Below are 25,779 nucleotides of genomic sequence, written 5' to 3' on the forward strand. Positions count from 1 at the left end.
AGAACTTCAGCAAAAGAATGTGGTAACGACCAGGTCGTATGACATCCTTATTGACGTATCTATGTCCATCCTTACGTCAATCTCGGCACCTTAAAGGTATAAATATTACCGATATTGCCCTATGCAAACACACGCGGTGGTGACGAGATCGGAGCAGCCAGACTTGCCGAAGCCCAGAGCAGAGCAGACCCCGCTGGCGCAGCCCCGCCTTCCTGACGCGCTGAGAACGAGACGCTGCTTTCTCCTGCCGAGAAATCCAGCTCCGGCGCTTCCGGGTAGCCCTCGCAGGCAGCCTGGAATATCGAGACCAGAGACGAGAGATACCATCCCTCATTCATCCTAGACTCCAGGTACAGAACTGAATAACCCCTCACAGAGAATTCTTGAGTCAGTCACTTGGCAAAACAAACTTAACTTAAACTGCTACTTTCTACTCCCGCCCACGTATTAGGCTTAGGTCAGGTACATCTGGGGTAGGCGTAGTTAGAAACACCAGTTGAGTACGATTAGTCAAATGTATATGTGTATGTATCTATTTTATCCATTTTAAACCATCATATGGCTTAGAAACCATATCAATGTTTTTACAGTATTATTTTATACTTCTGCTTTTAATGTATGCACTTTACTTAACCATAAGTATTGCAATAATATCGATCCATTTCTCTTGTATGAGAAAAGAGACTGATCAATAAATAACATCTTTTATTGAACACGCCCGTCTCTTCCTTTTCTCTACAATCTGGTGAGACTAAGAATGCACGTACTGACTGAGTAAAATAAGTCGTCTTTTGTTTTCACACGACTCTAGAGATACACTCTTGATTAGGGGAGAGCAAAGTTGTCATGTTCTATGGTTGTCAGAAACTAAATCCCTTCTTGTCTATCCAGGGAGGTTCAACTCCTCCTTGCCTATTCGAGAAAGTTTCTAGTGAACTCTGAGCTAGCTGGCAAACCCAAAACTTTAAGTCTAATATCGACAATAGAAGACCTAGTTAACGTCTGGTCTAGGCCTATACTATTGAAGGTATTATTCCAATGCGCAGAGCCTATTGGGATAATAGGAACTACACTACATGGCGCCCAACGTGTTTGGATGGGCGATAAAACTAACGTAAGACATTTAGAGTAACTCAGTCGTGCTTTTTCACTCAGACCCCTTTTTTCCCATAATACTCCAAAGACGTCTGGAGTGGGTGAAAGGTAATATCCGCCAGACCTCGCAGGAGGAAACTCCTATGTATGGTTCTTGGTTTAGTCAACGTTGAAGGATACACTGTTCCAAAATATTGTGCATCTAATCTTTGTTTCCATAAGAACCTGATCTGCAAACAAACAAAATAACCTTCCTGTCGGTAAAATGGTAGACAGTGATGAAGAAAGAGAGACAGCTAGATTAGCAGCTGAACTAGTAGCGGCTGATAATACTATGCAAGACGCAGACCCGGATATAATACTCATCCCGGTCAACGTAAGAAAATCTATAACTTTAAAACTTATAGAAAATGGACTGACACCTAGAGGTGGCACAGTCATATTCGTAATTGAGGCACACGAATATCGGCAGACAGAGGTATTCTATTCATGGATACACTTTCCAGCAGCGAACGCTGTAACAAAGCACTTCCACTATTACAAAACAGAGGATCCTCCTAATGAATACACTCCTTTCGAGGAGGTGGAAGTACCACTTGAATTTCAAGAGCACCTGCTCTTGTTTAATGGCGCCCTAAAACATAATAATCACATCACCAGGCTCGGTCCATTAGGTAGACCAGGAGCAACGTGGCCGGTCCTAGCCGGATACACACCACATCCAGACATTGAAAGAATGCCTGCACCAGAGCTTTTAACACAGCTAAAACAATTAATAAAAGTACATAGACAATTAGTCCAATATGTAATGCGGACTTCAACAATCCAACCAGCAATTAAAATTCCACAGCTGACCCCTCATCAGGGGAACATAAATAAAATTACACCACAGAACATACAGTCCTGCCTAGGTAAAGTACCAGCTAAACGGGAACAAATACCATTCTGGTTAGCACAAAAAATCACCCAAATAGAGGCGGTGTTTCCAGACACCACCCCGTTAGAAAAACACAGGATTCTGACTATCTGTCTTCCAATGGGAATCGCACCACACGTGGAGGACTGTGACACTTGGGGTACAGTCTTTGCTTCCATCTACACAAAAACGCACGGTGTTCCATCCATTTCGGTAATACCAGATGTGCTAAAACAAATTCAAGACGAATACGGTCCAGAACCCGCTTTAACTCTTGGTATGAAATTACTACAAGACTTCAAGCAGCTCTCGGCTATATTATTAGCCAACATAAAGGGAGAAGCAGCAAACGTGGCGATCCGCCAGAGGTTAAAGGAGACAGATATAGCAGACCAACCAGCTGAAATTGCCAGAATTATAGAAAAATCCTATGAAGAACTAGGTAGAGATAGTTTAGGTGGAATACCAGTAAAACCACAACTGATTGAAAGTCCTGAAAAAATATTTTTCAATAATAATTCAACATCACAAAAAAAGAGCTGGGATGGAAACAAACAATCCAATCCTAAAGAAAAGAAATTCCAGTCCAGAGGAAGGTCTCCTCGGCGGAGAGAGAAATCTCCGAACCAAAGACACAGGTCACCCCAAAGTGACCCCTCTGGGAAAAGATATAACCTTAGAAATAGGGATAATATAAAGAAGCCTGATAGATATCAAGATTTTGATACGCGTCCCTCTCAATCTTTTCAGACTTCCTCGCAGAAATCGGAAAGAAGAGGACGATCAGAACAAAGAGAAGAGCACGCCAAGTCCAAAGACAAGGAACCTGCTCATCTAAAAAAGAAACTACAATTTCCAAAAAAGAAGGTAGCCAGTATCAAGGTAGTTAACAATGCCGAGAATACTGAGGACACAACTGAAAAACGGAGAATGGGCTCAGACAATGCTAGACAGCGCAGCAGAGGTGAGCATAGCTCGCAAAGTCCTTATGAATCATCTGGAGACAGTGGACACGAATGAATATCTTCAAGTGGAAACTGCAGACACCAGAGTTAGCAAACCTCACAAAATATATGAAATAACTTTAGGTATAGAAGGGGATAAGACTAGAAAAATAAGGGGCCTTTTTGGGATAATCTCTCCAAGGGCTATGACATCCTTCTAGCTGAAAAAGATTGGCCACCAGAGTTTGTCAGGGAGTGCCCACATGGCGAAGAAATAATTATGCCTGCCTTCTCAAATCATATTCCAATTCATAAAAAATATACACTTGCAAGAAAGTGGGCAGTAGCTCAAGCTCCTGCTTTATATAAAAATCATGTAGGATGGGATGAGGACTCTCCGCCTCACAAAATCCAGTTAAAATCACAACCTACTGCACAAAGGCAGTATCCAATCAAGCAAGAAGCTAAAAAACAGGTAAAAGAAATCCTAGATGAATTAGAATACCAGGGGGTGATTGAAACTTGCACCACACAAATGAACAACCCTTTGTTTACGGTCTCCAAACCAGACAATTCATATCGTCTAGTTTTGGATTACCGACACCTTAACTCATGTTGCAAAACTTTTGCAGTGCAGAACTCGCATAGTGCTGCACTAATGAATAACATAGTGCGCAAAAAATACAAAACAACATTAGACATCTCTAATGGATTCTTTTGTCAAAATATAGCACCAGAGAGCAGATATTTGTCTGCGTTCTCAATAAATGGCACTCAAAAACAATTCTGTCGGTTAGCCCAGGGATACAAGAATAGCCCAGGGGTATTCTCAGCGAGAGTAACAGAATTACTACAAACATATGATGACGAAGCATTATCTTATGTCGACGACATATACCTAACAGATGATGACTTGGATACTCACTTGAAGAGAGTGAACACCATAATACTTGGGTTCGCAGCAGAGGGTTACAAATTCAACTTTAAAAAATCTAGAATTGCCCATCTAACTGTCCTGTTCTTAGGATACGAATTATCAAGTGAAGGCAAAAGCCTGGCTGACAATTTCCTAGAGAAATGTGCCGTACTCCAAGCACCTAGAACACTAAAAAACCTACAGTCAATTCTAGGCTTCCTAAATTTCGGAAGAACATACATTGCAAATTACGCAGAAAGGGTCAAACCCCTTTATGATCTAATAAAACCAGATTTTAAAAGAACCAATTGGACTCAAATACACACAGAAATTTTGAGATCCTTACAAACAGACATGTTAATTAAAACAAAATTAGAAACACGTGATAACACACGCAATCTTGTGATTCGAGTCATCCCAGGAAGATGCGGATTCACATACCTGACCTCTAATGAGGGAGAAAAGGTACCAATTGCATTCAAATCACACTTGTACACAGAAGCTGAAAAGAAATTCAGCATTAAAGAAAACATTGTTCATGCAGTTCAAACCGCAATAGCTAGAGAAAAAGGTCAAGCGGACGGTAGACACATCACAGTCAGAACAGCAGAATCAGCCTTTGAGGCATTAACAACACCGTGTAATTTACCAACAACAACATTGAATCCGGAATGGATACAATGGGTGAATTCAATTACAACGGACAAAGTATACTACTACTTTGATCCAGAACTAAAGGAATTGAAAAATCTAGAATATGAAAGAACATTCCCTCTGCCTATCGACATTCTGCCCTTACGACAATACGCTTGTGTAATCTATACAGACGGACATGCTCAACCCTCCGTTTGGGGAGAACAAGCATACAACCCAACATGTGAGATTACAAAAGAAGTGTGGCGCGGAGGTAAACTAAGACCTCTATTAACAAAAACACACTCAGTAGAAACTAATTCAGAACAACAGACTGAAATAATAGCATTGAAAATGGCGCTAGATAATGCGGATCGCGAATTCCCGACACTTATAGTGTCCGATTCATATTACTGCGTCAAATCATATAACAACGATTTGCAGACATGGATTCAAAACGGTTACAAAGATGACACAGATGCAACAATAAAGCAGAAACTGCTTTGGGAACAAATAGCTCTTTTACAAAAAGAACTACCAAAGACTCACGTGACACACTCACTGAGTCATCAACGTGATGGCGTTCACGTTGCAGGGAATTCATTGGCTGAGACAGCCACAGCGGTAGCAACTAAATCGGCTTCCGTAGCTCAAAAAAAGCGTACAGTGAAGTATATTGACGGTGAAACAGTGCTGGCGGTGAAAACGTCATCAAAAGGTGACTGCTCAGCGCTACCGATCAACTATCCACTCAATTATACATACATAATCGATGCAAACTCCGTCCCTTTTGCTCGAATCCCTGGAGTGGGGGATAGAGTGATTCCAAACATGGACAGGAGAACCTTGTTAATAGCAGACGCACATATGGGCGAGGGTCTCAGACACCTCAAACTAAAAGATTCTTGGAAGAATTACAATCAAGGTACTGGTGGCCAGGAATGAGCCTGCATCATACCATGTTTGTAAAGAACTGCCCAAACTGTAACAGAAATCGCAGTGGTGAGAGAAACGGTGTAATACCGTGTCGTTTCACTCCAGAAAAAATCAACAGTAAAAAGCAAAGCGTCCGATTAACATATACAGGCTAGTTCCCACTTATAATGTAGGTCACCAGCACTCGGCTGACGTCTGGACTGTTATACAAAGATTTGCGAGTCTAAATGGCATATACGCTAGAAGCATGCTACGTTTGACCATTGTTTTCACTCTTGCCCTCCAGCCTGAGGGGAAACATGGCCAAATGAGCATAGCACAGCGGGACTCTTCTCACTTCCTTCCTGAGGGATACGGGATGGTGTAAAGAAAAAACCAAGGCATAAAGCTATCTATAACAGAAAGGATATTAGGTTCGGGAGCTGGGTGGGTCAAACATCTAATAAGTGTCCAACGTAGTCTAAATAACCTGCCAAGAAATTCTCTGAAGGGATTCAGTCCGTACGAATTATTATTTGGAACTAGGATGTTAGTCTTAGACCTCGACAGTCAGACTTCAGTGGTGAAGGAAAAATGCTTTGATATCAAAGATCGTTTGGCTATTTTGCAGGACTTAAACGAAACAAGAAAAGACCTGAGCAACATAAAGTTGAAACAGCAGCCAACAACCACTGAAGAACCACCACCTGTCCCAGCAAGACCTGTCTGGATTCCAAAAGTCGGGGATCTAGTCAGAGAAAAGATCGCGGTAAAGAAGGAATTTGGGCCTTCTTACAGAAAAGCAGTTCCTGTCTTGTCAATCAACGGGACAAGATCAGTTGTACTACCGCCGCTTGCTGGTAAAAAGGAGAACCGAGTTGTATCCATCGACCTGGTAAAACCACAATCATGTGGCCGATAACAAATAGTAGGCCAAGTGGACTCCCGATAAGTAGTAGAACACCAAGATTTGCTACAAACACAGAGGTTCAATCTAAGAGGCTAATCACATTCGAAACGCCTACAGAACTACAACAAGGACTATGCAAAAATGCAATGGGACTTAGACCTCTGAAAACCCAAATAAAAACATTTAGCAGAGACACACCAATCTATACTGAAGTAACAAACGACTATGCAAGAAACAGTAATCCTGAAACAATTGGAACAATTGACAGAACTGCATCTGGCTACTTCATAAACTTCGATGATTCCTCTGAAGGCTTCACTGAATTAAAAACACAGCCATCAACAAAAACCTTTAAAGAAAAAGTTAAAGTACTTTTGAAACAACTGAAAGAAACATATCTGATTTCTCCATGGATTGAATTTTGGGTGGGTTTTGGTGCATTTATCCTCATACTTTGGCTCATCATGGTACTAACTTTGGGACGCTTCATTGAGGGAAAATATGCTAAAATGGACACAGCAAGTCAGAAAATCAACTTGATCCTCAAACCACACACATCTTCACACGTCGAGAAAAGAGAACTTTCTTCAGTCAACTTCACAGCCAATCCTATACCGGGTGGGGTAGCATGGGACAACACTGACTACGAAATTTATGGTCCGGTTGAAATCCTGAAATATCCACACCAAATTAAGATCTCGTTGAGTGACTTTGTAAAACCAAGCTCATTTGCTGATGATTGGGACTTTGAAAGTATAAATAATATGATGTCTGACTTAGTGATGTCTGCTAAATTTACCAAACATGATTATTTGCAGGGTTCGACAAATTATGATAGTATGTACTGTTATAACCACTATGGTAACCATTTTCTACATAGATCTGCACAACCTAGAAATGTTTTAAATTATAATCAATGGGAACATTGTGCAACCCCTCCTAAAGGAAGCTCAAGAACCGTTTATGACAAATATTCATACTTTTCAGGTTTTAACACAAGTAATGCTGAAACATTTTATTTCAAAGTGTCAAATAAGACAGGGACAAAGACCATGATAACAAACACGAAATTGATATATTCAGACTCATTCTTTGAACAGATGAATACTTTTGGTTTTGATTATTGGGACAAAAACGTTGAAGTAAAGAGTGTTTGGGGTACAAAAGAATGGCAAGTACAGGGAATAGAATCTTTGTTTAGAGCCTGCATGATCCCAGAACAAATTATATTTTTAAATGACACTGTTCAACTAACTACCAGTCTTGGCCTAGCCAAAATCAAAGACTTAAATAAACCGTCTATTCCAAAACCAACAATGAACAGCAATAGCTCTACAGATGAAGAGATAGACGTAAATTATGTATTGAACCAAAACAGAACACATCCTGATTGGAAAAAGTGGTTGATCTGGCCCACAGATACTAATAACTGTCAAGACAGATTCCTGAACAAAACACAGGGGTTCAAAATGACCAGGCCAGACCCTAGATATTCCCAAAGACAACACCCAGGAATAATAACCACCTACAGTGTGGGCAAATTATGCCTTCAATGGCTACAAACTTCCACACTGGCAGAAATTAAGCAACACCTAACTTTACTTACTGATGGTGCTGACTTGCGTGATTTCATTCTGGGACCGCGCAAACAGCGTCAGAAACGTTTCATAGCAGCCTCTGTATATGCAGCATACAACGAGGCCTGGAAGGTGACTCAAATTGAGACAGCAGAAAGAATACGGGAAATTGACCGTATTAATTTGGAAAAATCACTTTCTGTAGTGGACAATGGGTTAATGACTCTGTCCTCCAGAATTTTTTCTCTGGACAGCATTGTGTCTTCAGCAATCGACATATTATCGCAAGACTTACTGTTGTTACAACACGGTCAGTCTCAATTGCGTTCTATTGTACAGCTAGGCTGGACGTTACAAAATCTGCGTTCAGGCTATGTGCCTTGGCGTTTAATCAACACAACGTCATTATTCAATATCTTTAACCTTACTGATAAACAAATCAGTATGGCACAAAAGGGTGCTGATTATACAATCCTGAGCATTGAGAAACTCGAGAGATTACCAGTGACAATGTCAGAACGACCTGTCAGTGAATGGATAATACATGGGATAATTAATATTCCAATATCAACCTTCAGGTTTCAATACTGCCAAAAATATATACAGGCTGGCATGTACGAAAAATTGGGAAAGAGGTACATTAAAACAACATGGAACTTGCCCTATTCACATGCATGTGTCAGTAATAAAGGACAGAAAGTGTTTCTTAGTGGCAATAATTGTGCGATGTCACTAAGCGGTACACTTCTGTGTAATGGAATTAGTTTGCATGGAGCCTGTGAAGGGAACTCAAATAACCTTTCATGTCACCAGCTAGGCGCACCTGCAACAGAGATAGAACCATTCTTTCAAAGACTCTATAATGGGAGTTACATTCTAATTGTGGACCGCAGATGCTGTAGTCTTATGCCCGGGACTCCTTATCTCTTAACTACGACTGCGAAGGTCAAGTGCTGTGGACGCTTATTGTTCCCCAGCTCCTTTCCAGACAGGAAGGCAAGGGCATCGCCCAACTTGAAAATTACTTCTATTCGAATAGATACTTTAAGCAGAATGAAAACAGTGCTTCTTCAGACGCCGACAAGGCTCACGTCATCAAAAGAAACGTATGATCTCCTAGTCGCAAGGACGACTGCAGAGATTCATTCATTGTTATCAACTAATTCCCCCATACATTTCGCAGAAATCCTGAATGAAATCTTAAATATTTCTGATACCAGTGGAGTCTCAAAAGTATTTAAGACAGTATTTTCGATGGCATTAACACCATTCAAAGCCATACTGGGTATTTTTCCAGATTTCGTCCATTCGATTTTTGGCGGACTTCCCCTCATTTTGGGACTAATTGCAGGAATCCTATTCTTAGTCCTAATATTTCGTTATGGCAAACCATGTCACAGACAAAACACCTGCGACAAGGGAAGAAACAATCCTAGCCATTGGATACCGGGACCGGATATCGAAAATCCTGGGACTATCCCGGCTTAGAGACCTGAACATGACTTGGTTTCTTTCTTTTCGACCAATGTGGCAACGATGTGTTTTACCTGTATTGCGGTGCTTGCTATGCGGAGAAGAATGCGTGTTAGACACCTGTCTGACGCTACAATCAGATGCGCCAATGGATGCAGAAAAATTGTTGAGTCCAATAAAGGCTCATGCTTTGTGCTGCCCTCAACGGCTACCAATCCTGATGACGGCATTCGTGGAAGCTACACCACTACGATTAAGGGGTAGTGAAGTTCAAGATGAAAGCAGCATTGATCAGGTACGACCTTCGGTCAGCAATACTAATCAAAACGTCAATGGAGACAATCATGCGCACGAATGCATGGTTACATCTTTTTCCGAGTTAGTGGAACTCTCCCAGGAAGCTGTTGACAGCTTTTTCGACAGTCTAAATGATATGATGTTCTCACCAGAGCAGAAATAGAGACTTTTGAACAAGCTCGCACACGGCGTTCCCTGAATTTGGCCTTCAGCTAGAATAGCAAAATACCATGAACAATTTCCCTCCAGTTCACGGACAGCAATTTTTTTCAGCAGCCCCAAAATATTTTTACATATTTTTCGGGACACTTATCTTCTGCTTAAAGTAAGAACTATTCTTAGAGAACTAAAATTTCTTATTTTAGATAGTTTATAAACATTAGCTGCCCGCTGGTATGTTCATAATTATTTTATTCTGTGATGGAATGGTCTCGAACCTTTTTTCTGTATTAAGAGCCATTTCATGTGTAAATTCTCATATACAAATTAGTGATAATGTATAGATATGCGTGATTACTTTAGCATTATTCTACAGCTTGAGTGCATATAATACATGTGACTGTTTTTTCCGTATATTTGATCAAATTCAAAATGCATTTGTGTATTTTGGGGTGGTAAGGTATACACGATACTCTACAGTATGTTTTACTATGCATAGATTCGTAAATATGTCCATAGTTAACGTGGAGTGGGTGTGATGTATTCCTATAGGTTCTGTATCGATCCCCCTATTCCTGACCCTATTCTGGTTAACAAGTTAACTAGCAGCCATCCCGTGATGCAGAAAGCCCCCATGATGCAGGAACCGTTATCTGATTAAGCCACACTACGGCACAGGAACGTGTTATCTGATTAGGTCATAACGCTTGCCATCTAATTAGACAAGCGATATTCCTCCAGGCCCTGATAAGGCATACGGAGTTCTCAAAACAAATCAAACCTATGACAGACCTGGGAAAAACCCTGCGGCCATTGTTTTGATTTCACCGAGAACTTCAGCAAAAGAATGTGCTAACGACCAGGTCGTATGACATCCTTATTGACGTATCTATGTCCATCCTTACGTCAATCTCGGCACCTTAAAGGTATAAATATTACCGATATTGCCCTATGCAAACACACGCGGTGGTGACGAGATCGGAGCAGCCAGACTTGCCGAAGCCCAGAGCAGAGCAGACCCCGCTGGCGCAGCCCCGCCTTCCTGACGCGCTGAAAACGAGACGCTGCTTTCTCCTGCCGAGAAATCCAGCTCCGGCGCTTCCGGGTAGCCCTCGCAGGCAGCCTGGAATATCGAGACCAGAGACGAGAGATACCATCCCTCATTCATCCTAGACTCCAGGTACAGAACTGAATAACCCCTCACAGAGAATTCTTGAGTCAGTCACTTGGCAAAACAAACTTGACTTAAACTGCTACTTTCTACTCCCGCCCACGTATTAGGCTTAGGTCAGGTACATCTGGGGTAGGCGTAGTTAGAAACACCAGTTGAGTACGATTAGTCAAATGTATATGTGTATGTATCTATTTTATCCATTTTAAACCATCATATGGCTTAGAAACCATATCAATGTTTTTACAGTATTATTTTATACTTCTGCTTTTAATGTATGCACTTTACTTAACCATAAGTTTTGCAATAATATCGATCCATTTCTCTTGTATGAGAAAAGAGACTGATCAATAAATAACATCTTTTATTGAACACGCCCGTCTCTTCCTTTTCTCTACAATCTGGTGAGACTAAGAATGCACGTACTGACTGAGTAAAATAAGTCGTCTTTTGTTTTCACACGACTCTAGAGATACACTCTTGATTAGGGGAGAGCAAAGTTGTCATGTTCTATGGTTGTCAGAAACTAAATCCCTTCTTGTCTATCCAGGGAGGTTCAACTCCTCCTTGCCTATTCGAGAAAGTTTCTAGTGAACTCTGAGCTAGCTGGCAAACCCAAAACTTTAAGTCTAATATCGACAATAGAAGACCTAGTTAACGTCTGGTCTAGGCCTATACTATTGAAGGTATTATTCCAATGCGCAGAGCCTATTGGGATAATAGGAACTACACTACACTGCATCCGAGACTCCTACTGTTCTTATTCCTACACCTTCTTTGCCTCAAAATACTTATTCTCCTGTTCTTATGTCTGCTTCTTCTCCTTCTGTTCGAAAACGAATGACAGAGACTGTTTCTAATCTGTTATCTCCATTGTTTGGGTCACTGAATATGACCCCTGTTTCGGAACGTAAGCAGAGTCGTAGTCAGCTTCCCAGTTCCGAGGAACGGGCTGTGTTGGATTTGTTGGCTCGTAGATGGATTATAAATGCTTCAAGGTATAATTTGCCAGCGGTTATGGATGTTTTCTTTCAGTGGGAACCGCCTAAGCAAAGGTATGTTTTCAATGTGATGTGCACTTTTTTGCGTCAGGAATGGGAAGATAATGAGTTGGGTCCGATTCCGCAGGATGTGCTCGATGTTCAGTCAGATTTTGCTAAAGGGATGATAGTGGAATCTGATGTTACAGATGCCGTAGAGACGATACTGGCTTTTAGGTCTAGACTTCCGCCTCAGACATTGTACAAACCTGATTCCTCTGTTAGAAGAAAAGCGAGACAGTATCCCATGAGAGAAGTTCCTCCTGTGTGGATTGAGCAGGTTCCTGAGTTGTACACCGTGTTGTATTGCTTGGTCCACTGTTACTAGGTGCAGCTAATAAATTTGATCTCTGACGCCACCTAGAAGTATTCCGTGTCTCTGTTTGCCAAGACAGGTGAATCCGAAGACATCGGGTGTGTCCCTGGCACCGCCGGTTCTGAAAAAGACCCGGTTCTTCAAGGTTTCCACTCATGGAAGGAACCTATCAGTCCACAACATAGATTTGAAACATTTAGGCCCTCTTATAGAAGGATTCCAAATAAGAAATCGTAAATTGCGACCCATAACGATTCCCAATTCGCAATTTCTTATTTGGGGTATACTAAAATGGTTTTGATAAAAGTGGGCACAATTTGTGCACAAAGTTTACCAAATGCATTTGTGTTTTGCAAAGCAACCTATGTACTAATAGGTTGGTTCACAGAATACAGAAACGTAAAGGGTTGCAATTCAAACTACCTCCTCAAAATGCATGATGTAGGTCATCAATTGCAATCCTATATAAATGTCTAAAATTACAGGGATGGTGGTCTGCGGAGATCAGTAGACGATCATTTCTTTGATTGCTTGTAAATAAAGCAATCAATTTTTTTAAACGCATTCCATGTTCCGAAAAGTAAACATGGTGTAGCCTGAACGTGGAAAATAAATTAACAATCACATATAATTTTAATATAGTAGTAATGGTGCTTCCTAGCAGACAGATTCATTAATTCAGGTATAACAAGCATTTGCAATGCAATAGGTCTCGCATTACAGATAGTTTGAGGTATTGGTGTTGCAAATAATAATGAAACGCCAATAGCTCATAATTTCAGTAATGCAGGACTTGGGCATTGCAAAAGAGTGCATAGTGAGCCTGGAACGAGCATTGTATGTCTCAGTGCAGTACCATAAGCTGCTCTTAGAGCTCCCTAGTGAGCAAGGCACCAGCACTGCATGTCTAGGTGCAGTTCCGCAAGATGCTCCTAGAGGTCCCTACTGAGCATCATAAACTTTGAAGATATGGTAAATCCACCCTACCCATAATGCATTGCATGCAAGACAGTACTACGAGTACATTCAAATAGCTATGTCCATATATACAATTAGTAGCTTTGAAATGTGACAAAAGAATTATATTAATTCCGGATTAGTTTAGGTGGTACTCTGTGTGGAGTTGATGAAGGGAAATGTGTGGAAGGTCTAATATAAATGTGAGATATGGTAGGTGCAGTACCGCAAGCCTCTCCTTGAGGTCCCTTGTGAGCAAGGCACCAGCACTGTCAGTACTGCAAGCTGCTCCAAGAGGTCCCTAGTGAGCATCATAAACTTTGAAGATATGGTAAATCCACCCTACCCATAATGCTTTGCATGCAAGACAGTACTACGAGTACATTCAAATAGCTATGTCCATATATACAATTAGTAGCTTTGAAATCAAAAGAATTATATTAATTTTGGATTAGGTTAGGTTGTACTCTATGTGGAGCTGACAAATGGAAATGTGTAAAAGGTCTAATATAAATGTGAGCTATGGTAGGTGCAGTACCGCAAGCTGCTCCTAGAGGTCCCTAGTAAGCAAGACACCAGCACTGCCAGTACCGCAAGCTGCTGCTAGAGGTCCCTAGTGAGCATCACAAACTTTTGGTCACATATGGCACTCCCATAATGCATTGCATGCAAGACAGTGCCACAAGTGCGTTCAAATAGCTATGCCATATATGCAATTAATAGCTTTGAAATGTGACAAAACAATTATTATATTAATTCCGATTAGGTTGTACTCTATATGGAGCTGATGAAGGAACAAGCAGGGCCTAGAGGTCCCTAGTGAGCTTCATAAACTTTAAAGATGTGCTAAATCTACCCTAACCATAATGCATTGCATGCAAGACAGTACCACAGTACATTCAATATATATAATTAGTAGTTTTAAAATGTGACAAAATAATTATTGTATTAATTCCGGATTAGGTTGTACTTTATGTGGAGCTGATGAAGGGAAATTTATAGAAGGTCTAATATAAATGTGAGATGTTTCTACCATGCCCTAGCACACATAAGTAGTTTCACCTATACACATTTATCAGTGCAGTAAATTATAGTGAACAACACAATTTGGTATGACGTGGCTTGTTTATTGTTCATTCCAGTTTCGGAATGAACAATAAACCAGCCACGTCATATCAAATCATGTTGTTCAATATAATTTACTGCACTGATAAATGTGTATAGGGAAACTACTTACTTATGTGTGCTAGGGCATGGTAGAAATTTACTTAGGATCTTTTTTGGGTCTGGTTAGTGGGGTTGAGGATGATTACCCCCTCCATAAGCACCATAATTCCAACAAATGAAAGACAGTGACACGCAAACCGTCATTAGAGAAGCGCCATCACCACATAGGACACAATCATCCCATAAAGCATGTGAGATGTGAGATGTGAGATGTGCTAGTAAGTAAAGTAACCACTGCCAACCTTGTTTAGGACCAAGTTAGTATCCTGTCTGAAGGCCTTTAAGAAAACAGTGCCTTGAGGTTGTAATTAAAACCTAGGGTGTAACAACACATGTAATGTCATGTGAGGTTACAAAAAGAGACAGTGAGGTACTAAGGATGGACTACAAAGCCTAATGAAATGACCAACAAAAAGCCACAATTTACAAAGGACAGGGACAGGAGCCCATTAAAAAGATGGGTGGGTAGTAGGCAAAGCTTTATGCACATATCCTGAAAACAGCATGTCTTGAAGATACACTGCAAGCACTGCCTAGGCGAGACCTAAAAAGTGTATTTATTGGCCTTACATAACTAGACATAGGATGTCTAACAAAATAAAAGAACAAAGAATATAAAGAAAAACACACTGACAAAGTAAAGTATTACCCCACCAACCTTCTTTTGAGGAGGATGTGCTCATATGATCAATAAAAAACTGTCACTCACCATGTGCCAATGGTTGAAGTGGACTGACCCGTTGTCCGGAACTGTAAAACGTGGGGGACCAAAGCAAAATGTGCATGACAGCTAAACAGATCAATGGCTGATGAAGAAGGTTTACCCAAAGCCCAGCTATGTGTATATGTATGTCTTAATTGTGTATGATTTTGTTATCATGTGAGACTGGCAACACAGCTCAAGCTATACCAAGAAAGGTCTAAAAAGGTGATCATTAATTGTCATGTGTCCACTCTGGGGGTAACAAGTGATGCATCTCAGTCCACTGTCAATAAAGGGAGACCACGGCTACACTTTAGGACTCACGGAACCCAAGTGCCATTTACATGTGCCTTAAACCAGTGTACAAAATGGATTACTTGGTAACTTCTCTTGTATGGTGCAGCTGGTTGTCTCTGTTTGGAAACGTCTTTGAAGGGTTGCAGCCAGAGAAGAGAAGCAGTGGGAATGTCAGAAGAACAACCAAGAAGAGGCAGACCCGGGCTATGGGTTTTAAAGAGTAAAATACAATTTGCGAAACATTTTTTTTTTTAAATTGGACGTTTGATAAACAAAATTTGTTTTGAAGAAAAATGAAGCGTAAGATTTATAATTATGCCAGAGGATGGATAGATGGATGACTTATGGATGGGTGTATGGATGGATAAATAAAACAGGAAATAAACTACTTTTACTACATGTAGATGTCCTCATTTACTAAAGCTTACATGGATGTTACTTCGACCCAACCCAATGCAATGTTGCGCATGTGTGTCTTTAAAACAGTAAGTTAATTGGTCCTATTTATTTATTTTGCATTTGTAGAGCTCAACTGATACCCAGAAAGGTGTCCTTGCACTAATAACAGCTAAATACCACACTCAACCATCCCAACAACAAAATTAAAGAGAGTAAAACCACATTTTTAGAGCCTTTATGAATGGTAAAATGTTCATAAGGGAACGGAGAGAACAGGGAAAATTGTTCCAGAGGAGGGAGGTTTGGACTGAAAAAGCTCTGCTCCAGAATGAATTTGATTTCAAAACGAAATTGTATCAGCAGACCGCATTAGAGTTTTCCAATTCTTTTGCGAACACACTTGCCGATTCCAAGACTGTCATGGTACCAGGGAGCTGAAGGACGTAGACATTAGCATATCTTTCCTTTTAAAAATTACGGTATTTAGTGTTGACAAAGTGCAATCATTATCGGCACAATACTCATCATCAACTGAAAGGTTTAGCAGGGATATTATGTGTTCGCAAGAATCAGAGATGGTCTTTAGAGGAAATTTGGAAGGACAATCAACAAAAGAAGTCCTGTTGATGGTGCTGCCTTGGTAGGGTGTACCCAATATTAAAATCTGAAACTGAATCACAAAAAGATCTGAGCACACTTGAAGAGAGATCGGCCCTATGGTTAAGAAATCTGAGGGAGCGAAGATCAGGTCGACGATATGGCCGTCTTTATGTTTCAGTCCCTAAACGAGTTGCTCAAGCCCAACTTCAGCTATAAATGTGATCAAATCCATGACTTGGGAACTGCTCGGGACATTAGACTAGACATTAAAGGCTCTCAATATAACAAAGACATATGTGATAAAAGCATCAGAGTGATAAATTCAACTAACAAGCCAGCAAAGTTGATGGTCGGCCTGCTAGCGAGTAGCTTGCAATGTCCACAGTGGCGTAGCAATGAGGGGGTGGGAGGACGGTATGCCCTGGGCGGCAAAAGTTTTGGGAGCGTCCTCCCCCTTGCTCTAACCTGTGGTCGTCGCTGGAATCGGCGCTAGCACCCCTGCTCTCACATTCGGACTCCGTAGGTGGCTAACACAGGGACCGTCACAGGTGGCACAAGGCCAAGCTACGCCACTGAATGCCCAGGATTGAATATGAGCCAGAAATATTCAGGGGAAAGCCTAAATGTTTGGCATGGGGGAATTCCAGTAATTGGAGAGTCTTCATGTTTCACTGGTCTTTATATAACAATGCAAACCCACCACCACTTTGCAAAGGTCTAGGAAGGTGAATTACTTAAAGCCTAAAGGCAAAATTGTGATCATTCCAAATCCAGGATTCTGTAAAAAAAGAAGGTCTAATTTCTCAGGTAATTAGAATGTAATTTCCATCGGGTATCTTTTATTAAGGAGCACACGTTAATTAAGGTGCACCTAATGCTCGTGCACTGTCTAACTAGGGGTGAGCAACAAACAGGAGAGGCTCCAGAATACGGTAAAGACAGAAAGCCTAACTACAAGGAAGTGGACCTCCGTCTTGTGTCAGAAGACTCAACCTTCTAACTACCGATAAACTGCTCACTATGAAAATGTCTGCAGAGGTCTGCTAAGGCTCGATCAAATAAGTACTGATTCCTTTGAGTATCCCCGGGAGAGCTTGAAGTGAAAATCTCAGACATATTATTTGGGAAACCTGAAGCATGGCCAGCAATGTGCACAGCCGGTGCGATCTTGCACCTCGCGAGTGCCCACGCAAAGCATTAGCAAATGAAGCCGTTCATTTTGAGAAGTTTGGAAAAGGGATTTAGGAATAAAATGAGGTCAGCAAGGGGTTCCTAATGTAGAGCAAGCCCTCAACTTACGTTTTGGAGGTAGATTTGTGCAAGATTGGGAGAGCCCTCACTAAAAACTCTCTTTTTATAACTTCTTACATGGAAAAGTTATATATGTGTCTATATATATATATATATATATATATATATATATATATATATATATATATATATATATATATATATATATATATATATATATATATATATATATATATATATATATATATATATATATATATATTCACTGAAAAAACCATAGGTTTGACACCAGTTATAGTTAGCTGGAAATTTTACTGACATAAAACCATTGAAATTCCCACGTTATAGTTAGTTGGACTCACTATAACTTGCGCGCCTGCAATGCTCTGCTGATGACGTCACATATTACATCACTCATGACATGGTCAGTGACATCACTCATGACATCACTGATGACACCATCCAGTGAATGTGTGTCTTTCTGAAAAATAAATATGTTTTATATATGTATATGTAAAGGTCGATGGAAGAATAAATGTTTAAATAAGTGTCTAAATGGATGTTTTTTTTTAAACAAATTGATTGGTTAACTGGCTTATTAAGTGTATCTTAGTGAATACATATATTAGAGAGTAATGTTTAAATATTTAAATATATGTATCAGTGTTTCACTTTGTGTATAAGTGGCTGCATGGGTTGGTGAGTAGCTACATGTGTGTGTATATGGGTTATTAGATTTTTTTTAGAATCAGTATGAGTGTCTGTATGGTTTGGTGGGGGTATTACTTAGCACATAGATGCATCAATGACTGACTCACTGTTTGTATGTGTTTTGAAGACAGCATATGTGCAGGACCGTATGGGTGGATGACTGTGTGTATGTGTGTGTTAGTGAGTGAATGACTGTCTCACTAGTGTCTTTATCAGTAACTACATATGTTTTAATCTAGTATATGTGAGTATTGATGTATATAAGTGAGTATATGTGAGAGTGAGAGATTATAAGAATTTCTGTTTAAATAAGTATGTGTTTCTATAAGTGATTGTTTAAGAGAGTAAGTATGTGTAAGTTTCCTTAGAAGTAAGGTGGTAGTGTGTGTATAGCTGTATATGCAAATAAATGGATGTTCAATAGTTTATTTGCATGTGTGAGTATGTGTGTGAGTAACTTTTGGATGACTGTCGGTGTGTAACAGGATGTATAGGTGTATCACTACATATGATGAGTGAGTATATGTATGAGTGACTATATAGAACTGTTGGTGAATGAGTGGATGTGTATATAGATGGTGGAATTACTGAATTGGTTGTTGTAACTGGTATGGGTATCTCAATTTTTTTGAAAATGTTAGTTTCTATTTTTGAATATGTGTTTCAAGGGTTACATTACACTGAAAGGAGGTCTGTCACTCTGTCACAAGGATGGTGTCATCAGTGATGTCATGAGTGATGTCACTGACCATGTCATGAGTGATGTAATATGTGACGTCATCAGCAGTGCATTGCAGGCGCGCAAGTTATAGTGAGTCCAACTAACTATAACGTGGGAATTTCAATGGTTTTATGTCAGTAAAATTTTCAGCTAACTATAACTGGTGTGAAACCTATGGTTTTTCAGTGAATTTCATAGGTTTTGTAAATGCTAATTCCTAACTATATATAGGGCCTCAAACCTATGTTTTTTTCAGTGAATTTCAAAGGTTTTTTAATAGCAAATTTCTATAGCTATGAAATATAATATTTTTTATAATGAATCCTATATTGTATATTTATGTAATACTATTTTTTTATGTATATTGTTCATGTTTATTTTTTATTTTTTGCCCTGGAGCGCTCCCGGTGCGCGTACCGGTGAGCGCACCGGTAAGCGCAGTCTTGCGGCGCCCCCCGGTGCGCGTACCGGTGAGCGTCCCGTTAGCGCTATTGCCACGAACGAAAACATCATCGGGACGCTCCTTGGCTGGAGTCGCTGCGCGCACAATAAATAGACGTAACATAACATAACATAACATCGTGACGTATCGCGTAGCCGCGTGATGTGTCTTATGACGCACGGCATAAGCGCACCTGGAAGTCCCCGAGTGCATACGATCGCGCAACGTGGGCGCGTAGCGTAAGCGCGTCGGGTCATGTGACCTGAAAATAACACTTTTCATTGGTTCAGAACCGTTTTTTTTCTTCCAAATGATGAAAGCCCCCACCTTTTTTCCTCATTCTCACTTTGTACTTTGACTGAGGAAAACCTGTTTCTAGGAAGTGAGAAATGGCTACAGTAGCAGCAGCAGCAGGAGCATCTCAACCACCACCACCACCACCACCACAAGGACCACCACATGGACCACCACAACACCACAGTGGTGGTGAAGAAGAAGAGGAGGAGGAGGAGGAGGAGGAGGAGGAGGAGGAGGAGGAGAGGCAGTTCCTGCCTGAAGATAATACCTCCTATAAACCCAAGGAGCACTTTGTGTGGGAGTTTTTTTTAAATCCCAAGGGGACTAAAGAAAGTAAATGCTCCAAAAGTGACATGTCTCATCTGTGGCACTGTACTTTCCAGGGGGAACCCTGCAAAAAAGTATTCATTTGGCAACCACACAATGATTCGCCATATGCAACGCAGGCACCCAAACAACTATGCTGCGGCAGAGGTCATAGAACTGACAAGAAACCCTCCCCAATCTTCTCCTAGCACCTCCAAAAGAAAACAACCCACTCCATTGGGTCCAGAGACAAGGGAAATGGTCCCAAATATCAAACCCCAGTTTGGAGATGTTAAAATAGTTTGTAAATTTTGCGGGACTACAATTTGCTATGGAGAGCAAAGTATCAAACTGATCAACCGTGCTGGAGACAACCACAAATGCAAAAAGAATCCTTAATTTTTACCTGATTTTCTTTGCTCCAGTTGAGCCGTTTACAATTCCCTGTTTTTTGTTTGTCCCCATAAAAATTACAAAAAAAATATAAAATTGTTCATAAAAGCCAAAAAAAGTAAAAAATGTTCAAAAAAACAATAACAAAAATATAAAACAAAAAGAATAAAAAAACAGTTCTTTTTAGAACTACCTCCAATTGATAAAAAATGCTACATTTTTTAAAAACTCTGTCATTCTTTTTTTCTCCAGGGTACGCTCCCTGGTAAGCTCCCCGGTGCGGGTACCGGGCGCTCCCCCCGTGAAAATCACGCAGGGCCCTTTTATGGCCCCCACATCAAACCTAGGGGGTCAGGGGGGGTCTACCCTGCCCCCTTTTGGTCATTTCCCCCTTTGTTTTTGCCACCTCTTGTGTCTCGATCCTACCGAGACACAAGATGGCGGCCACTCCGGACTGTTTGGAATGTTGACAGACACCCGAGAGCCAATCAGCTTTCCGCTTGCAAACTCGCGTAGCGCGCTGGAGCGCGCCCCGGTGCGCGTACCGGGGCGCGCATATAGATATATATATTTTTTTGAACCTAAATTACTCAAAATCCACTGGATCACATATCTTGAGGTATAGCAAAGGCACATCGGGCTACCAGTCCCTACAATTTTGCCAAGTTTGGTGGAAATCCATTCAGCCGTTCGGGCTAAAAGTGAGTCCAACCGCCCTATGGCAATTAACATGGGGAAAACACGTTTTGGGACCCCCCTTTTATCTCGGCCCCCGCTGGATGAATCCCCCCCAAACTGGGAAGGAGCAGAGCGGAGCTGGCCATTTTCTTGGAGAAATTCAGCCAATTCCGTCCATCAACGCCAAAGTTATTCCCAATAGAATGTTGCGGATTTCCTATGGAAAACGATCCTAACTATAACTACCTACTGGCGACCGCCATTAGGTAATATATATATATATATATATATATTTGAAACAATGGCCTTGCAGCTTGGGAGATCACTCGACGGTGCTCGTGTATCATGCAGCCTCCCTCCTTACTTCACTTAGTGTAAGCTCGCCCAACGCGTTTCAAGGTAAAAACCTCTTCCTCTGGGGCTGCAAATGGAACATCTGAAGCTCGCATCATTCTGTGACATTTACGATTGTATTTCATTATCACACCGCCCTCCAGTGGGCGTATACACAGTTCCAAACATTATGGTGCATGATGGGACATTTAGTCCTTGATGCGGGAGTAAATCTGCATTTGGTAATTCAAATGTTCCTTCGCTTCTTTAGACTGTATTATTACCTTAGTAGGTCGTTTTTCATTCAGGCAGACTTCATTTTTGCATATTAAACGTCGTGCTCAGCAGGTTTAGACAGTGCAGACCTAAAGCCTCACTCAGCTGGTTTTCCGTTTTTCTGCCAGCTGACGATGGTGTTTCTCCCCACGGCCAGGCTGCCGTGAAAAATCTGTGCAACAATGACCTTGCAGCTTGGGAGATCACTCGACGGCGCTCGTGTGTCATGCAGCCTCCCTCCTTACTTCACTTAGTGTAAGCTCGCCCAACGCGTTTCATGGAACATCTGAAGCTCGCATCATTCTGTGACATTCTGTAGACTAAAGAAGTGAAGGAATATTTGAATTACCAAATGCAGATTTACTCTCGCATCAAGGACTAAATGTCCCATCATGCACCATAATGTTTGGAACTGTGTATACGCCCAATGGAGGGCGGTGTGATAATGGAATACAATCGTAAATGTCACAGAATGATGCGAGCTTCAGATGTTCCATTTGCAGCCCCAGAGGAAGAGGTTTTTACCTTGAAACGCGTTGAGGGAGCTTACACTAAGTGAAGTAAGGAGGGAGGCTGCATGACACACGAGCGCCGTCGAGTGATCTCCCAAGCTATATATATATGGTGGAACTCGCTGACAAGGAGGCCTTATATGCATACTTCTAGTCTCTAAGAAAGCGTTCTTGCTTAGCGTGCTGCTTTGGTGAGTTTATACTTAACCTTCTGATAACTGCCCGCAGCGCATTAACCTTTTGATACTTGCCTGCAGCACTCTATAATAATTTAAATAAACACATATAATAAATTCACGGTTATTGAGGACGGATGAAACTAATCTGGGCACCTGATATTCCACGTAGAGAACAGGAAAAAAAAAACACAGTGTTTCAAATGTATGTTGTTCTAAGAGCAATGTGGTGCCTAAGGGAAATAGAAATGTTAGCTACTTCCTCCCCTGATTTATTTAATTTCAAGTAAAAACAGAAATTTAGGCACAGTTTAGGGTATGAATGAGGGGCAGTGTTGTACATTTATGCAAACTTAATTTTGGAAACAATAAAGTATATATTTCATAGCATTATGAATAACATTTTTTGCTTAGATCTGGATTCTTTAGCGTTTACTACCCCTGATGAGGAGCTGCACCGCTTTGCGGACGGGCAGCAGTCTGATCTGTGGGAGCCCAGTTTTAGTGATTTTGTCATGCATTCGGGTTACAGCTTCTCATGATGTTCTCTTAATGTGTCATGCATTTTGCAATTGGCATCTCTTGCGAATTTAACACGAAATTCCTATATATGGAGAAAAAAATTGGGTACGTTGACTTACATAGGATGCCTCACACCATGAGGGACATTGACACTGCATTGCTTTGCAGTTTATATTGACATTCAATCAATCAATCAGGGGTTTATATAGCGCGCTACTCACCCGTCAGGGTCTCAAGGCTCTGGGGGGGAGGGGGAGCTCCGGATCAATCGAAGAGCCAGGTCTTGAGGTCCTTCCTGAAGGTGTGAAGGGTTGAAGAGCGTCTGATGTTCAGGGGGAGCTTGTATCTTTCCAGATAGCCAGCACAGATTGGATAATCTTAAATATCAAGCAAACTTACCAGGCCCCAACATTTGAACATACAGAGGACTGATATTTTAACAGGCTGAACGTTTTAGCTCATTCCCAACTTTTGTTCAAAGTTTGCCAGTGTCTTTTTCTTTACTCTACACAAGGGAGGGAAGATCTTGCAGTAGCACCCATTTTTCAAAAAGTATTTACACATTTCTAGCCTGTGTGCGTCTCAAAAGCCAATGGAGCGCAGCATGTTGAACACAAGGTAACAATAACAGCATTAAACAGGAATTAAAGCCTGCATGGATCTTTTTTGGCACACCTATTTGGTGATTATCTGTGCAAGAAAGCTGTTTGCAAAACAACTATAAATTAGAGAAATTTTTGGTCATAAATTTAACTTGAATGTGAAAAATCAGCTAAAATGATTCATAAATTTAGGATGAGGGTGGGATTCTTGGAATTTCTGCATGGTGGCACCATTCAGAAGTAAATGAACACTCACAAACCTGTAGGTTGTGGTCATTACATAACTTTTGCACAGTTGCGGAGCTAGACCTTCTGCCACCCATGGCGGTCCCAGCATTTGCCGCCACGCGATAACAGCAGGTAACATCTGGGTGGGGGCAGGTGGGGTGCTAGTGATCCCTGTGTTTGCCGCACCGCGACGGTCGCAAGTAAGAGCGGGGGAGCATTGCTGCCGATACCTGAGTTTGTATTTGCAGCCCCGCGATAGCCGCAGGGGTAAGAGTGGGTTCCGTCACCCCCAGACTCGTGACCCAGCCCCCCCTTGCTAAGCCACTGTTTACGCAGGCACTAGCGCATCCTGGAAAAAGAACCCCACACCTGCATATTTTCGTCATGGGGAACAAAATAGATTTAAACCTACTAATGCATGTTTGTGTATTACTTATCAATGCAGGTTTACCCACCTGATTAAAGTTCTGCATGAAACAAATGAACAGGAGTACTTAAGGAAACCTGAGACAGTCGCAGATTTGCTAGAGTACTAATGACATTTTTGGGAATTCCTAAAAACATTACAAATCTGTTCCCACAACTAGAGGCCCAGAGAGGGAGATAGTCTTGCCTCCCATTCGGTTCTCCTGTCTTGTGCCTCTTGGCTTTCGTTGCCATCTATTTAAAGAGCCTAATCGAGTACTTTTCCTTCCAGTCACTGAGCCTAAGTTTCAGCCTAGCTTTTTAATTGAGTGCTATCACCCATCCCTTTTGCTAGTTGCCCCCATCTGTTCTGTTTCTCATGTGTCTCAGTTATTCTTTATCTGTCACTATGGGCATCAGTGAGTCCTGAAGGGAGTCAATGAGTCCTGGGGCACTTTGAAGCAGTAGAGATTTTCCAGAGAACAGACAGATGCAACAGGACGTTTTGATCCCTCTGCTTTCTCCAGATGGTCCCTTCCATGCAGCAAGAGATCTTTAATGGATTTAGCTATTATGCGGTTTGTTTGTTCAGCTCTCCATCCCTTGCTTGTTCATCCATCTTTTCCCATTGGTTATCCTTAAAACTGTTGTCTCCTGAATTTCTTCTCCGTCTTGGACTTCAATTCAGTCTGTATATTGACTCCCTCTACTCTCGCTCAATTAGAAGTCTAACTAGCTCCAGCCTTAGTCCGGCTCTTCTTTCAGTCTAGTCGGTCAGGGATCTTCTAGCACGGTCCTTTATCAACATTTTCGGTGTACACTGACCTTAGTTGGCATTCTCGTCACATGATAGTTGTTGCTGCCCCAGTTTTGAGATGTATCAAGACTGAGAGGTGAGGGGGTGCTAACTTGTTAAACTTTGTTCCTCGTGATATCATAAAATCTCCTAAAAATGATATGAAATTTAGAGATATCCACTTCATGGAATCTCAAGTGAAAACTGAACGTGCGGTCATACCTTGCATTAAAAGGTCATGTGAGGTAGCAGGAAGGTAGTGATTAAAGGAGAACATGTCTCTTCTCTTTCAACCATTTTCTGTGGAAACCAGACTCCTGTGGAAAAAAATCATGCAAACGTTCCCGAAAATTTGTGCAGGTTTAAGTTTCACTTTGCTTGATTAAGACATCCTGTTCTCCGCTCACACTCAATAGTGTTAAGTTTCTCTGCTATTGTCAGGACGCTTTTCCAGAAGCAGCAGTGAGATGTATACATCTAATTTGATTGACTGATTGATTGATCCTTACTGAACAAAGCATAACCAGGTATGGCCATGTCTCAGGCGTTGGTCTTATTGTGCAAAGTGCAAGAAAAAATATACCT

General features: G+C 41.2%; 1 protein-coding gene across 1 annotated transcript in view; it reads right to left on the bottom strand.

Annotated features, from left to right (window-relative positions):
- Nucleotides 1-25,779, bottom strand: part of ADAMTSL1 (ADAMTS like 1) — a 677,686-nt gene that overhangs the window by 204,916 nt on the left and 446,991 nt on the right. The gene's annotated exons all lie outside the window — the stretch shown is intronic.

Source organism: Lissotriton helveticus, chromosome 2_1 (assembly GCF_964261635.1).
Source record: "Lissotriton helveticus chromosome 2_1, aLisHel1.1, whole genome shotgun sequence".
Taxonomy (NCBI): domain Eukaryota; kingdom Metazoa; phylum Chordata; class Amphibia; order Caudata; family Salamandridae; genus Lissotriton; species Lissotriton helveticus.